Source organism: Pholcus phalangioides, unplaced genomic scaffold, assembly GCF_987345545.1.
Source record: "Pholcus phalangioides strain wild (caught in Gottingen) unplaced genomic scaffold, Ppha-v1.0 ptg000001l_1, whole genome shotgun sequence".
Classification (NCBI taxonomy): Eukaryota; Metazoa; Arthropoda; class Arachnida; order Araneae; family Pholcidae; genus Pholcus; species Pholcus phalangioides.
Genome location: NW_028301594.1, coordinates 9578085 through 9589496, shown reverse-complemented (window position 1 = coordinate 9589496; position 11412 = coordinate 9578085). Strand labels below are relative to the sequence as shown.

At 37.5% G+C, this 11412-nt stretch overlaps 1 non-coding gene across 1 annotated transcript; it reads left to right on the top strand.

Moving 5' to 3' along the window:
- Positions 1 to 719: 719 nt before the first annotated feature.
- Positions 720 to 793, top strand: TRNAT-GGU (transfer RNA threonine (anticodon GGU)). The gene has a single exon. It is a non-coding gene; the product is annotated as a tRNA-Thr (tRNA).
- The last annotated feature ends 10619 nt before the right edge of the window (positions 794 to 11412 follow it).

The following is an 11412-nucleotide window of genomic DNA, read 5'->3' as shown; positions in this document are numbered from 1 at the left end:
GTGGGGGGGGGGTTTGGATAATGCTTACGTCATCAGCCACCCTTTATGAAAATATGAGTTAGGATTCAGAGGTGCAGAGCTGATGGCGAAATTTTGCTGACAAGTGGTGGGGGGGGGGAAGGGGTCAAAAATGGGTTAAAATTTGCTTACGTAATAATTGAACGGCCCCATATGCAAGAACTGTTTCAGCAATGCGTTTTCACTTTCTACAGAAATTGCATGTAGTTGATGAACATAAATGACGGTCAAGGAAACAGTTATTTTCCGGATATTGTGCTGAGGTGAGCTCGGAAAGAAAAGTCATCACGTCTCCGCCGGAACTCGAACCCAGGCCCTCTTGCATACCGGGCAAGCATGCTACCATCTACACCACTGGAGACACATGAATCTGCCTTCCAAATTTCACGCACTGTGTCGTGAGGCGCTGAAGTAGAGGCATTAGTAGCCTCTCTTAACTTCAGGAAATGGCCCCCGGGTGGGACGGTTTAGAGAGATATAGATGGCTTTTTTCTCAGCCAGAGATATCAAGGAAACAGTTATTTTCCGGATATTGTGCTGAGGTGAGCTCGGAAAGAAAAGTCATCACGCCTCCGCCGGGACTCGTACCCAGACCCTCTTGCATACCCGGTATGCATTTCCTGAAGTTAAGAGAGGCTACTAATGCCTCTACTTCAGCGCCTCACGACACAGTGCGTGAAATTTGGAAGGCAGATTCACGTGTCTCCAGTGGTGTAGATGGTAGCATGCTTGCCCGGTATGCAAGAGGGCCTGGGTTCGAGTCCCGGCGGAGACGTGATGACTTTTCTTTCCGAGCTCACCTCAGCATAATATCCGGAAAATAACTGTTTCCTTGATATCTCTGGCTGAGAAAAAAGCCATCTATATCTCTATAAATGACGGTTTTTTCTAAAAGATCTGGAGCGGTGAAAACGTTGAGTAATTGAGGATTTGAGTAGAGCAAGCGAATCATTTTAAGATATATTAAAATGTATAGGAACTAATTGCGATGGGAAACCAACCATCGAATATATGCGAAAGTCATAAAATTGAGTAGCGTATAAACAATGTTCCTCTGTTATTTAATTCAAAACGAAAACAATCAATGCACTTGATGTAGAACCTAAAGAATTATTGTTGCATTCAGCGTGATATCAAAAATTGTGTTGTATTCAACAAAAATAATTGTCATGCTAAATTGCACGTTCATAAAAAAAATAACATTGTTCGTAAGAGAAAACTTAGAAACCAGTGTTACTGACAAATTGTATAAAAGTAATTTATTTTAATCTTTTGTTGTAAAAAAATATTTTCCATTACACCTATTCAGCCCATTTCAAGTAACTGATTTTCAAGTAAAAAGTGGCATATATAGTCTATATATTCAGTAAAGTATTTTGGAATGCATTTACACACAAAAAATATTAACACTTCTTGAATTAAAGTATCTCTAATTCAGATTTGAGAGCCAGAATAATTCAGATATGTTCGCGGTACCAATCACGGTCAAAAACCTTTTTGTAGCATGATATTTTTCTACAGACCAAGCAAAATGGTATACCTACATATAGAAGAACTAAGGCAAATAGCTGAAATATCTAACCAGCCAACGAAAATAGAGAGAATTCGCAACAAAATAAGAAGCAGAGGAAATATATTACCCGAAGTATAAGAACTCGCTCATTCGAAAAAATGGCACAAGAATTGTCTTTCCCACAATGGAAGACTGTCTTCGCCATCTCTCGGTTCCAATAGAGAGCATTCGCATTTCCACTTACGAGAACGACAGCTTCCATTTTCACTTCGCAAAGAGCAAATAACCACATGCCCTCTGTGTTTCTACGGCAAGAGCCAGAGAATCCCGTTTAAAGGCATCGGCTCTTTGATTTCCCAGGAGCTCGCCTGTTTGTGTGCCGTCAACAGGTCTCTACCGAATAGATGTTGAAATTTCATGTATGCGTGGAATGTTCCAATGTAAGTGCATGTGGCATTTCACTCAATGAACGCGCTCTCCCTCTAGCAGTATATGGTAAGAGGTGCCGAATAAATTTCTATTAATTTCAAAGAAGCATTTATAAATGGTAGAAGAGTTACATTAAGAACATCTCGTATCGTGAAATGGTAAAATGGGGCGAATAGCAACGATTTTCAACTCTTTTAAGGTAAAAAATAATGTAAACATAATAAATATTTTCTGAAATGAAAAAAAAAAGTCCTCAGCTATTTATTTGATTCCTACCTTTTTTTGATGATTCAATGACATCAGAAAGTTTTAAAGTTAAATATGTATTAAAAAAATAAATAAAAACATGGTGTTCTTATTCATCCTGCTGAGAGGGGTGAATAGGAACCCCCTATCAAATCCTTTGAGCTCCTATTCGTTAGCGTGTAAGATGAATTAGAACGAGCACCAACTACACATAGATACTTCTCCTTGAGCTTGGCCTAATGAAAAAACAAATTACCGAGTTCGTTCCCAATGCTTACCATGTCTTAAAACGGGAAGATGTGTTAACATTTTACTACTAGGGTGGATGTGTTTAGAATATCATTTAATCCAAAAATGCCTCTTCTTCCAAGTTTGAGGAACCTGCTTGAAAAAAAAAAAAAAAACTCCAACGTATCCGTCATTTTGATGGAGTAGCAGTTTGCTAACATAGAGCCTATCAATGTCCTACCTATATATACACTCCCAAAAATGAGAGAAATTGACGAATAACTAACGACAAAAATCCCAAAAACATTATTTTCCGCGACACCTGACAATCCAGGCAAGAAAAAAAATCGAAACGAAAAACAACCAATCTTCAGAACTTTCCTGACACAGGGGTGCAACAAAAAACGGCGACTTGACCGCATCAAAAAATTGCTACAGCAGGGAGTCCCCCATCAAGGGGTTAGCGCACCAACCTCTCGATGAGTATAAAAAACGAGCCTGCCGTTCGGAATCGGCAATAAATTGTAGGTCCCGGTCTAATTAGCCCTCGTGTGCAGAAAATGACCGTGGAAATGATCAACGTGATCAAACCAATCTTTAGGGACACAGTAATGCAAAACCTCGTCTTCATGATGCTAACACATATGACCTAAAAGGCACACGATTAGGAAAAAACCGGGTCAGCAAATGCACCCACCAGCAATTTTAATTAAAACTTAACATTGAAGGACCAGACACAAATCACTTCACATCTCAGAGAGAGATTTCAAAGTGTTCCCGAATGATGGGTGTATCCGAAAAATTTTAATTAACAAATAGAAATCACAAACTTCTTATCCGAATTCCGGGATTGAAATTGAAGCTGTGTGTCATAAGGAATCTGCTCTGCTTGACCATTGTGGTGACACATCACGAGTCACTAACCCCTACACCCTTTTCAAAATGTCGTATCTTTCTTAATGGAGTAGGCTTTCTTCCGATTTTCAGCAGATGCAAACTAAGAGATGTAGCGAAAAGTGTTTTATTGAGAAATCAACTTTACAAAATATCTGGACTACTTAGCCAATGCTAAAATAAAAGGATTTTCTTAGCTCTTCAGGACTATAACAGGACTCAGGCGTTCTAGGAATGTCTGAAATTTTAATGCTAGATTCTTGACATCAGATGTTGTTGATAACACAAGCTCAATCATTATTTGTAGGGAGTAGTCTGAGTCATACGAAAAAAATAATTCTGAGGATAATCTTGGCTTGCTTTTGAGATGTCCTTTAGTTGTTTCAGTGGGCACTGGGTCGCCGTTTCGGTTAGTAAGTAAGTAAGTTGTTTCAGTGTGAATAGGAACACGATGTTTTTGTGTCCCTATTCACCTTCACGCGTTACAAATCTATGGCGACACAGCTAGTAATTGTTTTTTACATTCATTGTGAAAGAGAAATGAAAATGTTATTATGACGTACTGTTTAGCGTTGCATAGGGCTATAGGGAATTAAAAAAAAAAACCAATCCTCTGTCTATATTGAAGTGAAATTTGATGTTTACAGGAGAAGTTTTGGTGATGTCAAATATCTGTAGCCACTAGACACAAAGCATTCAAATTACCTCCCATCTCCAATAAAAACAATTTATTTGCCAGATTCTCAGTAATTCTGAATGGAGAAATATATTGCAGCACATTGAATGCACAACCTGAATTAAATTTATCTTATATGTACAGTAAGTTCATAACAACACAATTGAGACATGGACACGCCAGGACCATCTCAACAGCATCATTGGTCTCCAAACAAAGTAATGTTTTTGGGCCCCATACCGGCTGGAAGTATCAGCCCATTAATGTACATACTTAATCTCAAAAATCACAGTACCAGACTTCTATCACAGGGCGCCCTATGGATCTAAGGCCCCCGGCCGTGCCAAATTATCAAGACCACCCTGAGCCATATATATGCAAGGGTAAAGCAAGGTGAGAAAAATATATCTCGATCTCCTCTCTCTCTCTCATAACATTCATTTATAAAATCTTAAATAATTTTCAAGCAACAAAAAAAATTAATAACACCCTAATCAAATGAAATTTACTAAAAAATCCCAATCAAATTACATTCAATTAAAATTACAATTAAACGAAAAAAATCAAAATTTCCAATTAAATTAAACAATCAAAATATTATTAACTAAACTATAATTAAAATATTTTCAAACACCTCAAAGACAACAATTATCCGTAAAAAAAATTAGTACCAATTTCAATTTATTTTTTTAAATGACGTCCTCGTTTCATTCCATTTTTCTCCCACGCCTTTGAAAAATCTAGTCTCAAAAATAAACGCTAAAATGAACACAAGCACAGTCTAAAAATTCAAAAACAACAATACATTATTTCCAGAAAAAATGTTGTTACGTTACGACTAGAAAACACAATTACATTTACGGAAAAATTTCGTTTCCAGAAAACAAAAGGGCAGAGGAAAAAAATCTTTCCAAAACTCGACGAAACGCGTTTACAGGTATTTATAACAATAAAAATTTTGTTTCTTAAAAAGATTCAGAAAACAGAGTTAAGTTTTAAATAAGAATATATAAAAAGTACAAAAAAACAAAACTTCCAGTCTCTCTAAAATAAAAATTTTTAAGGTTACGGTTCCGAAATTTCTTTTTATACATTACGTAACATCAGGAAAGAGAGTTCTTCCTCCCAAAAGATCAAAATATCAACATTTTGATGATGAAAAATGTTCTTTTCCCTTATCTAGTAGTAGATGATGATACAACTTTCCTTACCAAATCCATTGTCTTATACATCTTGAAAAAAGAATTATTTCGAGAAGAAAGAAGAGAAATTGTATCTAATGTTATTTCGAGTTGGTTTATTTTTTATTTCTTATTTTTCCCGGGATTTACGTATCCGCTGTTCGTTTCGAATGAGAAATGAAAATTCCGAATTTATTTTTTCACACAATACCTCGAGGATATCAATCTATTCCTTTCTGTCGTTTTTTATTCTATTTTTTTGTAAATGCGTTCGAGTATGAAGTAAAATCCGTATGTAATAATATCACTGTGTTCAACATGTGATTTTTTTCTTTATACTAAAATAAATTATATTTTTGAATTTAAAATTTTCCTGATTTTTTTTGTTCTACTTTTAAGATATGGAGAATTTCGTTGCATATGTATAGTATGATATTTATATTTATTAGAATGCATGTGTGTCTCATATAATATAGAACGTGAAATTTCAAATATTTTTCGCTTGTTTTTTTTCGTGAGTTTAATCTAGTTTCTTTCCGGAATATGATGTTTTATGAAGAGCCATAAACTCGCTGTACAGCGTGTCTAGACAGTATTAACTACTTCTCAATTAATGATTGTAGATAAAAAAATTTTCTTATTGTAAAAATCTTTTAATTCTTTCAGTACCACAGTATGGGAAAAAAATGGAATAATTATATCTTGAAGTTTTTTCGTAAGTCATTTCAGTTCTAATTAAAGCCTAAAACAAGAAAAACATATTTTTTTCCCAAAAAAATATTAGGTACACAATGATTTAATCAACCTGGTACTTGAAAGTTTCGTCAGCTTTTTTCGCTTACGACAAAAATAAAAAAATACTATTCAAATGCGTTGAATAATGAACAACAATGAATATATTTATTTATTTTACCACGAAAGAGAAAGGCATAATTTGTTTTATACATTCATTGGGGGAACATTTTGTGAAGTCAGTGTTATTATCTGTGTGATGCAGTGAACACTTTTTCAGGGGGGCGAAACATCCAACTGGATTTTTGGTAATTAACATATTTAAAAAGCTAACGATCCTACACTTGCGCTGTCATCTGGTAATCGTAAAGGTTATGTATCTTTTATAATTCAAAATACCAATATTCAACAACGTTTGTAAGGTATGTTACGGGACAGAAGCGTCGACATGAAGAATACATTGGGGAGGTGGGGAGGGCTGCTAGTTGTCCCGTATATGCGGGACTCAAGCACGTACGCAGGACGGGAAGGTGAATTGCACTGTTTTTCAGAATACATTGGGAGGAGGGGCTCAAAAATAGCCTCAGCCCCTAGGTTCTGACACCTATGTTACGGGGATTAAAAAGTTAGTGGTACTTTAAAGCAGTGTTTCTTAACCTTTTTAAGCTCATGGCCCCCATGCATCACATTTTTTTCTCGTGGCCCCCCTGTCCTATCCAGGCCCCCCCCCCCCCTACCCTCATCCAAGAGTGAGATACTTTCTATTTTTTTATTATGAATATGGAACTTTAATAAATCAAATCAATCTCTGGAATCCTGGCTAAGCACGGATTCAAATGGTGGATTATCATCTCTCCCAGGAGTCAAATTATAAGGCAAAAAATGGTAAGTGTAAAATACGGTACGATCCAACGAACATGCAGGATAATTCGACCTACACATCAACCGTTGCTCTGGCGGCCCTCCATACTTAGCTGGAAGTAACATCTTACATATGAAAATCATAGTACCAGATCCCATATAGTGCGGTCCCCCTCCCTCCACTATAGACATGAAGACCCGGGTCATGCCCACGTAGACCCAAGGGTTAAGATGCCCCTGGTTCTATGGACGGATCTGATGATTTCTGAAAGTAGTAATATTTTTCAACCATGTTTCACTTTTAAAGCTTTTTCTCTTCACAGCTCTCTATGACTCCCTTCACCACCTGTCGTGGATCAACTTTCTTCTGATTTCCTCCTGTGCCCCCCCCCCCCCCTAGAATATCCCAGGACCACAAGGGGGCCATATGGCCCCAGGTTGAGAACCACTGCTTTAAAGTACCGTCAGTACTGAAAGGGTTGAATGAGGTAAATGTCCATACATGTAATTATGACACTTTTACGCAAAAAAAAGAAATTACAAAATCACACATTTCATATTTACCCCAAGGCCAGTTTGTGCTTTCAAAAGTTTTATTACCGTACGAGAGAAATATATATTTTGACCGAGGTATTAAATTTTTAATGTTCGAGAGTGTGTGTGTGTGTTTCCCTTTTTTTTAAACTTCGTTTCCTAATCTGTCTTCACCAATATACAAACGGCACAGGTGGCTTTCGACCTTTGTTACTTCCATAGACTACGGTCATCTTTCACTGCCGGGGTAGATCTATTTACTATTCTATTATTACATATTTTACCGCACATTCACTCCGGCCACATCGCTATACGGCACATCTGTCTACTGCTGCCACTAAACTCCACATGAACCTCGTAAATATTCCACTGAGAGACTTCTAAAATGTTGAACTTCTAACGTATGTTGGAATGTACCGCGTATGTGTTCTGTACCTAACGTGAAGTTAGTTTCTGAAGGATGCCTGTTATGTGTTCAAGAAGTTTTGTCATCTACCTTCCGCATTCGGAAGCAAATAACTCGGGAGTTATTTAATTTAATTTTTTGTTATGACCATCTCTATGCCATCAGGGAAGGGTACGACGTGCATTCTTGCGATGCGAGTCCATCACGATTCCCGCACGAACGCATACGAGTCCATGAGGTAATGGAATGGAATAACGAGATAATAATTGAGAATTTTAATTGTTCGTCGGTGAGCCAAATCGTTTTGAGAATATGGAATATGAAACTCTATGTAAAAATGTTTTGGAGAGCCAACTGCTGTAAGCCAAAAACTTATTTTATGACTGGAATCTGCTTAATTGACCATTATCAGAATAAAACGATCTAATGCAGGTAAAGCAACACAAAGTTTTTCCACAGTTTTTTTTGAGCAAAATATTTAAGTTCACTAATACAACAATAAGTCCTTTATAATAAAAAATGTTCCAATGACTGTCAGCGGTTTTTTTAACCCACTTTTACTGTATTATTAATTAGCATGTATATTTTTAAATTCATTAGTTGTGTGTTCCATAGTTTATAGGTAAGGATTAAAAACAATGTTCTCACGAATTGTTTAGTCGTTTCGACAATTCCTAGTTCTCGCCTACTTACGTGAGTCTATTGTTTTCCGATACTTGCAGCAGGGACTCGCACCGAATGGTCCAAAAGATACGGGCTCCTTGCATCTGATGAATATAGTGTTGCTACTAGAACAGGAACCTCATTGTTAAACGAAGCTTGCAAGAGTATCGTCCGCTTACCAACGAAGAATCCTCTTTAATGAAGTGAGAGAAGCTCTTATAACACTGCAGTGAATTTCATTAGCTCTCGCTTGATAATAGCTCGGGTCTTTTTCCCGCTCCTTTGATGTTGTTAGACATGGTTGTTGTTTCAATCGCGACTCCGTCTTCATTTAATTCTTCTCGGATTTAAATCTCAGCTAAAACACCATCCACAGGAATATAATGCATTTTCTCATTTTATTAGAGAAGTTTTAAAACGAGAAATATATCTTAACAGAAGATTTATGTACGGTCATGACTAGAAGTTTCATCGTAGAGTTCTGCAAAAAATAATCTTTAAATATGTCATTTCCATGCATTTTGCTAAGAGCAGAAACTTTATAGCAGTGGTTGACTACTTTTTTTTTTTCAAACCGAGCACAACTCAGGTCTATTGCCATAGGCAATTTACTACCTAGTGAGTTGTGCCGGAAGTGTAAGTGCGTGTACCCAACAGTCCGAGTGCCTATCCAGTGCCGTGCACGACCCCCAGCACCGCCATCCACATCCCAGAAGCGAAGTGAGCGATGCGCAGCGACTGAACACCTGCATTGTTTGTAGGACTGTTGCTCTCTGTGGAGAGACTTTTTAACGAGGAGATCTGCTCGCATTTGCGCCTCGAAGTTGGGAACCACAGAAAACCAACTTCAACTGACCACCACTGTGGTGACGGTGGGGCTCGAACCCGGGTCCCCGCGATCCGAGTCCGTCACTATGACCACTCGATCACCACAGCGGCTAGTGGTTGACTACTGCCATAAATGTTCAAAACTTTTTTTGCGAGTAAAAACTTTTTTGACACGTGGACGTGGAGCCCTTTTTAGTCTATAATTTGAATGGCGCAGCCCCGTAGGACTTTTTAAAAAAAAATTTGTTTATCAAATTTAGTGATTTGTTTTACGGTCTTTGGGTGGCCCTGGGGGCTCTGGGAAGTGCACAAGGAACCCTAGTGGCTAAGGTTAAGACCCCCCCTCTCTGTTTTATAGGCAGTGATTTACGTCAATCGTTAGTGCTCCCGTAATTTTTGGCGGTCTGACTTTTTTATGAAATGTCTTGATTTTCAACAAAGCGTGCATTTTTATGCTTTACTGAAATCAAGAATTGGGATTATTTTCATACAAATAAATATAAATTATATTATGATAAATACGACACTAATATCATCATAATTAATTATAGCAATACAATACGTTCACCTCACATACTTGTTAAAACACACATACATTAGGTTTTGGTGAATCACATTTTAATCTACTGCGACTTGCAATAGCCCCTCTATTACTCACCGTTGGTGATTTTTCAGAATTTTTAGTGATAGTGGGGCCGTTCAAGTATTACGTCATCATCGAGGGGGTGAGGTTTCCGATTTGCTGACTTTTGATGACAAGGGGGGAGGGGGGGGGTTTGGATAATGCTTACGTCATCAACCACCCTTTATGAAAATATGAGTTAGGATTCAGAGAGGCAGAGCTGATGACGAAATTTTGCTGACAGGGGGAGGTCAAAAATGGCTAAAAATTTGCTTACGTAATACTTGAACGGCCCAGTGGGCAACTTTACTTACCTGTGACAATTGTTTTGGCTACAATTGGCACCTTTACTTACCTTTGATAGTTTTATGATGGTAATTGGCAATGTCCCATATGGCTCCTAATTTTCCGTACTTTTAAGAAGAGAATAGGGTCAATCTTTTACTGCTGATACTTTTCCACTGAAATATCTTTCTCGGGCCGGATGGAGTCCCTTGACGGGCCACATTTGTCCGGGCCAAAAATTGTGCAACCCTGTTGTAAATATAGACATCTTATATGATTATAAACAGATAAATATCCCCAAAATGTTTTGAAGTTTTAAATGTCATTCTCGAATTTATAGCGTTAATTTTATATTTCAGTAGCATTAACAGGATATAACTATTACCACTATATCGCATCCATCTCCCTGACTGATGGATGGATAAATATCTTCGCCTGAGAATTTATCGATATGGAAAATAAGTAGAATGTATGCATATATATATAGGGATTACATCAGAATCAACGTTATATATTAAGTTTAACGCTAAAACGAGTTCTTAAATCATCGCGGGATTCTCAAGTTATTCGAAACCATCGGCATGAACTTTGAACGAGAGGCCATCTCTTGTTCTGTACTAGCGTACCTAAATTAATTGCTCTCAAAGTTTCTCACCCATCATCCGGTCTCGGCATCTTAATTATGATTAAGCGGAGGCTAAGCTTTTCGGGAACGAAAGTGTAACTTAATAAACTCGAGAATTGTTCAAAAGGCCATTTCGTGGCTATTATGCACCAGGAAGGAACTTCGTGCGTGGTAAGCGTAATGGAAGCGCACCAAAAGGTCGGATTTATACTGATTTTCTTCCGTCCGTTTTCCATCGCGGTTCTTATCTCTTGTTAAATGCGTACTCGTAACCTGATATGTCATGATATCTATTCGAACTACGCAGTAGTGTAGCTAAGATGCGGACAACACATTGATCCCATCAAAAACATTTCATGTAAAAAGTGAAGCCAAGTCTCGAGATTCTTTAGCCGTAAAAATTTGTGATGTCTGTGTAAAGACACTCTAATGCTGTGACACTTCGATTCACAAATCACCCTAAGCCTGCATAGCCTTTAGTTGAAGAACATTTTGGGACTGGCAATTACGCTGCACATATTACATCTTACTATGTTATGTAAAATTAAGTCAACGCTAAAAGTACACATATCCTTACATAAACAGTATTTGATGGAATTTGATTAATGGCATGAATAATAAAACTTAACCGCGGCCGACACATTCTCGTGCTGTGTAATTGCCAAGTTCCA